The 6,652-nt window shown below is 35.9% G+C and overlaps 1 long non-coding RNA gene across 1 annotated transcript; it reads right to left on the minus strand.

The window, feature by feature from the left end:
- Nucleotides 1-1,987: 1,987 nt before the first annotated feature.
- Nucleotides 1,988-6,372, minus strand: LOC144961866 (uncharacterized). Its single transcript, XR_013643299.1, has 4 exons — nt 6,093-6,372; nt 5,237-5,402; nt 3,697-3,856; nt 1,988-2,886 (listed from the first exon to the last, which is right to left on the minus strand). It is a non-coding gene; the product is annotated as an uncharacterized LOC144961866 (long non-coding RNA).
- Between the last annotated feature and the right edge of the window lie 280 nt (nt 6,373-6,652).

Raw genomic sequence — 6,652 nt, forward strand, 5'->3', positions numbered from 1 at the left:
TTCTGCACTGTGTAAATTATCACGACGCTAGACAAGTCATCTCATCGGTCAGTCAGTCATGTGGGTTGTGAAACAAGATTAATTTCAATGAAATGTTAAATGTTAGGTGACGTATATCTTTTTCATCTTGGTCTTCATGAATTCAGTTTTGTAGAAAGCGTTACTACATAAAAAAGTGGTGGGATGGGAGTTAAGCGAACGTAAGTAAAGGGAGAACAAAAGAGTTGTACTGTCATGTGTAGGCGAGTTAGAGTTGTGTTTTATGTGTGCCCCCTGTTGTTTGCATTGGCTCAGTAGAGCATCGGCTCAATCCGATTATTTAAAAAATATCTATATATCTTGTTTTATTGATAGAAATAAACAAACTTAAGTGCCCTTATTAATTTTTTTAAATCACCGGTATACGATTATCAGAATTACTAGTACTAAGTTCATGATGACAATGATCACTAAAGTCTATTTTTACAAATTTAAAGTAATTTTAATTTGCATCACATTAAGTTGCCTCTCTCAGTTTATGAGTGCCAAAATGATGGGAAAGTATTTCATTTTTACATCGATTCCATAATTTCTTGCATTATTTAGTCTCACAAATATCTATTACTATTGTTATCATTCTTATTATGATCATATCATTATCATTATTATTATTTTTTTTTTATTAGCATCTTTAGTGTATCAATGACTATGATTTGATGCCCAGTTAAGGAATTTTAGTTTTCTCTAAAGTTCTTTCCACTATAATTTTTCAACTGCTTCTCTAGGCAGTTGGCCCTAAATAAATATCATTTCAGTCTTTCTGAGTTAATCATTTCAGGTATTTGGTACAGAGAACTTTAATTAGATTAAGAAATGAAAGAAAAAAAAAGGAAACATGCTTTTTATTATATTTATATTTATAAAACGCAAACATAAAATTTGTGGACTGGGCCATCAGGTAAAATATGATGCTTTAGAGTTAGAGACCAATTATTATTTATGCCATTTCAAGGGAATCAATTACTAAGTCAGTTGAGCTATGCGGGAAATTAAAATAGTAACATTTGTGACTCACACGCCTGAGAAAATATGTTGGGAGTGCGTTTGTAGATGCAAAGAATTGAATTTATTTACAAAAATTTTGTTAAAAATTATTGGCGCAGCATCCACTAAACGTGCTCAAAGCGCTTTACAATGGGTTCTGGGCCAACAGCAACAATTAACATTTAGGACAGGTCATGACGCCTGTTAGACAATATTACATTTTTTGTTTCGGACAGAGACACCCTGTTAACGGCCAGGTACTCATTTTACACCTGACTACGGTGAGAGAATGTGAGTAACAAGCCTTTTCCAAGGACTCAACTATGCGCTGAGTGAGGCTTGAACCCAGGACCTTCCAATCCAAAAGCGAGTGTCATACCACATAGCCGCACGAAAAAAATATGAGACTTGGATTAGATTAATTTTTAATTGCGGAGAGTGAATGTAGTTTATTGATTTATTGTAGAGTGATTGTCTAAATTTTAAATATTTTTGATTATTTTAACTTTAAATTTACTTTCTAGCATCATTTTACCTCGAATACCCTTTGTCAAGTGTGATCCATTAGCTCGATTTGGCATAATATTTTTGAATTCAACTTAAAAAGGGGGTTAGCCATCCTATACACCATTTTAAAAATAATATGACTCATCATCTAAATATGTGATATAATTTTCATTCCGAGCAGGTTTTACAAACAAGTGTTGTTTTCATTTGTTTTTAAATTTTACTTGCAGCATATCTGGTGAATGTTCCCATGTTGTTGCAGTAATCCTTACACTGAAGAATTGGCTGCAAGCTGGATTACAAGATATACCTACAGATCCAAGCTGCACACAAGCCTTCCACAACAATGGAGTAAACCTTGTGGCCCAAGAACTGATCCCGAGCCCATTACCTCCATGGTTATTCCCAAACCATGTAGGAATGTAAAGCTGCGACCAGTCATGGCAGCTATTGAGAACAGCAGGTAATATAATGCATTCAAATCATTGGGACAAAACAATCTGCATTGTTACAAGGGTAGATTGTTTGATTTTAGGGGATTTACAGCACTTGCGACACAATTAAATCATTTGAGTGCCAGATGATACGGGAGAAGTTGTGGATCTGAAGTTGAAAGTATCAAAGGAAAAGCAAGACAAAGGGATATGGTTCGAAGGGGGAACAGAAGATCCCATGAACAATATACTGATGTGCCTACTTTGGCATTGTTAAAAGGCTTATAGTCTGGATTCAATAGACTTTTGATTTTTTAAGGCCTTGGGCCTGTTTGTCTTTATCTCTATACCATCAAGAAAAACTAGTGTGTCCGGAAAATCTTTTAAAAATTGTGTTGTAGCATGTTATTCTTAATGGTGTCCCGATCGGGCCATACTGGCAAACTGTCAAGCCTGAAATACAAGTAATTGATCCATGCCCTAAATAGACATCCTGCACCATTTCTTGATATTTTAAATAAATTGGCAAGATGCAAGAAAGTGTAATTTTGACGCAATTTCATCATAACAAGTAAAAATTGATCTATAATGGGCAAGCAACATGTTGCTTTCATTTGTGTTGATATGGTAAATTACAAAGATGAATATTTTTACAAAATCTTCATACACGAAACCAGTGTAACTCTTTACAGCTTCTTTCGGTCCGTGATGGTGCAGGTGTTCAATGGTCAGTGAGTGACTGCATTTATCTGCGTCCGTTTTGGGTTTTTTTTTGACAACAGCAGCCTCTTAAGTTCCTCTCCTTTTAATAATTCTTGGGCGTGAAGTCTCTTAGACTCCTTCAGTTGTTGCTTAAGCAAAAAGACTTCTTCTTTCAGTGATAAGTTCTCTGCAACCACTGCTAACAGTGTCATGTTAGAATCTGAAATAAAATGAAATTATTTTTGCAATTAGTTGTCCAGCAGAGACTAAATCAACAAACTGTAATTAATCTGGGTAAGAATATTGAATCTATTGAGACCACCCACTTTTACTTTTACCCACTTACAATGTCTGGAATTGCATTAACAGTACTATCCAGTTAGAAGTTTTTTTTTTTCTCTGTCATAGGTATTCTATGTATGAACAGTGTTTTATTTATGTCCAGCTACATAGAGACTGGTAGCCTGCATATCTAATACCCAACATTTTGGATATGCAGATTAAGACTCTGACACCTGTACATCTATGCCTTTTTTAAAAAGGTAGTTGCAAGTCAAGAGGAAGGGAATTGAAGAAAACATTTATGTTTCTATTCTAATGGGCCCGAGAAAAGTATTTTAAATAGAAATTGCTCAAGGCAGCAAGTTGTTTGATTCCAGACAATCTATGTTTTTTTTCAGGCGGTTAAAATAAATTCATCACATGTTCATAAAATCATTGATTTTTTAAAAATATTCTTATTCTTTTCATGCTTTCTTTTTTTTATTTCCTAGGCTCCTCTCATTGGTGAGAAGACTGTGTCATCTGAAACTTCTATCAGTTGTTGGGATTTGGCACTTCCATGTCTGATAAATTTTGATCCTCCAGAGAGCGTGGTGAAATATAGTCATGAGTGGCAGGATGTATCTAATCAGCACTTCGGATGCCCAAAATCTTGAACATTCAACTGTTCAACAGGCTCACTGTGCTCTTTCCACATAGTAAAAATATACAATTTGTCATTTCTTTTTATGTGTTATTAAAGTCATACCTAAATTTGGAATAACCCTTTGTTCATTTTCCTTGTTATCCCTTAGTTCATTTTCTTTGTTTTCAGTCTCCCTGTTGACCACTTCAGTATCCATAGGTTCTGGTGCGGATCCATTTTCGGGATTGGTTGCTTCAAAATTAGTGTTCTTTCATGACCGTCTCTGAAAAAGAGCAAAATGTAAACGTTTCTGACATTGATGTGTTTATGCACTTTATGGTCTTGTGGTAAGACTTTATCCACAGGTGGGGGTACATTGAGTATGTAGACCAGACATGACGACAATAAGGCGCTATGACTATCTTGTAAGATTACCATCCAGGTAGTTTTATTTTATAAGTGCGGTTATGTGGTCTGGAGTAGGTCATACACCTTTGGACCAAAAGGTCTGGGTTCGCATCCCGAGTGTGTAAAGTTGAGCCCTTGGAAAGGCTCTTTACTCACATTTTCTCACCTTATGTGGGTGTAAAATGAGTAACTGGTCAACAGCGTTGTCACTGTCCAAAAAAAAAAGTGCAATATCGCCAAAGTGTCGTGTCTCATCCTACATGTTGAGTGTTGCTGTCGACCCCTTGTAAAGCGTTTTTGGCATGTTTAGTGGAGATTGCTGTTTATAAAAGATCCAGGTTTTTATTTATGATAAGAAAAAGTAAGTAAAGAGCTTTTTTCCAAGGACCCAACTTATTGCACAGACAGTCACAGAGGGACTCAAACAAGTCAGAATGTCATACCCCGAGATCTCAAAGCTAAACATAAGACAATAAGCAAATAAATGCTAAATTTACTCCTTGGGTGGGGTTCCTGGCCTTCCATAGTGGGCAGGTACATACTGTGTCTTCTACTTCTATCCCCGTATATCTGTTTTCCAACTTGCATTCTGTCTTTGTCTTGGAATGAGATTACATACATACTTGGTTTTATCCTGGCTGGGAGGGGAAACAGTCAAATGCATATTTTATTGTTTTGGGAGATGATATTTTTTTCCTTGTAAATCTTCTCTCTGTTAAAATAATCTGTTCTGTGCTTCTTTTTTTTTTTTTTTACATATAATTATGTGGTTCCGATAGCTCAGTTGGTAAAGCACTCGCTTTACATGCAAGGGAACTGGTTCGATTCTGGACCCATGTCTCTTGTTCACACAGTGGTGGCTGGTCTGTTAGGCCTTGAGTCTTGAGGAAAGTACTTTGTGATAAACTAGCAGCATCCCACCAGAAGGATGACATGCACTGTAAAAACTGGAGTAATAAAATCTGGCTACATTGGTCCTATGGCTCTGAAAAAAAAAGACTACTTTTCCTTTTCTCAATTTTGGGGGTCGTGGAAATTTTATTTTTCAACCTGATCATCAAAATCAGACACATTGATCAACACTCACTATCACCCTTGATAATTTCAAACAGTAAAGCAGGGTTCAACTCATTTACCTAAACCTGCTACTGCTATCTGATTTGTTGAATTCAGGAAACAAATGTCATTATTAATAAGAAAACACACTGAGAATTTAAAAACCCATAGCCACATGAGATAACGGTCAAAAACTCACCCTGATACCATTCCCTGATCAGAATCCCTCACCCTCAGAGGTTAAAGCCGACGTTTGCTTGGTGTTAATTTTGTTCTTGACTTTGGATATTGAGTTCCAATCGATAACTTGACTGAGCAAGTTCAGAATCGGGGAATCTTTTAGTCGGCTCACCATCTTTGAAATGCTGCAATTTAAGTTGGAAAGATAAAATGAAATTATTTGATTTGACAGCATCAGAAAAACATGTATCTTCTCTTGTTTTCTTGTTATTATTAGAAGAATAACAACAGTAACATCTACTGTCAATGTCTCCCACACTATTATCACCGTACAGTGAATATAGCCTTCCACACCATTATAGTGAATATAGTCTCCAACACTATTATTACCGTACGGTGAATATAGCCTTCTAACCATTATATTGAATATAGTCTCCCACACTTTTATCACCGTACAGTGAATATAACCTTCCACACTATTCTCACCGTACGGTGAAAATCGTCCACCAAGATATTACCGCACGGTGAAAATAGTCTCCCACACACCGTCAGGCTATTATCACCGTACGGTAAATAAGAGATAAACATCTTATCTACTTGTCTTAAACTGTACTAATAAATGAACGGCTCAAATAAAGTATTCTATATAAGTCTCTAAGATCGTTCTACTTACTTCTACAATGTTGATTTTGATTAAGACTTAGACCAACTGGCCGGGAGTCAAGACTCTAACTCTAAAAAGTCAACGTGAAAAGTGAAAGAGAGAAATGATGTTTACCGAAAGAATCATAAAACAAACTCTGGCAAAAAAAAAATTAAAAAATCAATTTTAATATGATAATGATTGATATAAACTGTGTTGAATATCAACTTACCTTAGAACAAATGTAACGGTTCTTGTTGATCTTCGCTAAATTCAGCTGATTGTGAGGGCGAGCGCAAGCCCTGATCCATCGCTTGCATCGAGGTTTGTCGATCCACGGCTTGATAAAAGGAAAAAATCGTACGCCTCCCGATCTCTCCGGATATCAACTGTCGCTGTCACAAAGGCCCCATTGACAATTTTTCCCCATATTTTCTTTAATTTAAAGAATTCTGCATCAGGCTTAGTCTAAGACTACACAGCCATTACTATTGTTTATAAACAACCACCTAGCCATGTCCGAATGCCATATCCGGGTCAGGGCTCTGAGGATGTGTCACGAATCTCGTGTTTTGATTGGTTAAAAATCTACTGGTTAATTGACGCACGAGCTTGCGAATTCCAAAAAGCAAGAGTGTAAGAAATATTTTATTCTGCCCTTCAATGAATTTTGATTTCCCCATCTTTGAATAAAGACATGTTCAAAGATACTTAATTGATACTTATTTATTAAGAATATTTTTTTTAGTGAAATTTAACGATTTATAATATGGCGCCACAAATTATTATTGT

The sequence above is a fragment of the Berghia stephanieae genome, unplaced genomic scaffold, assembly GCF_034508935.2.
Source record: "Berghia stephanieae isolate SIO BIC M18660-M18661 unplaced genomic scaffold, UCSD_Bste_1.3 scaffold4518, whole genome shotgun sequence".
Taxonomy (NCBI): Eukaryota; Metazoa; Mollusca; class Gastropoda; order Nudibranchia; family Aeolidiidae; genus Berghia; species Berghia stephanieae.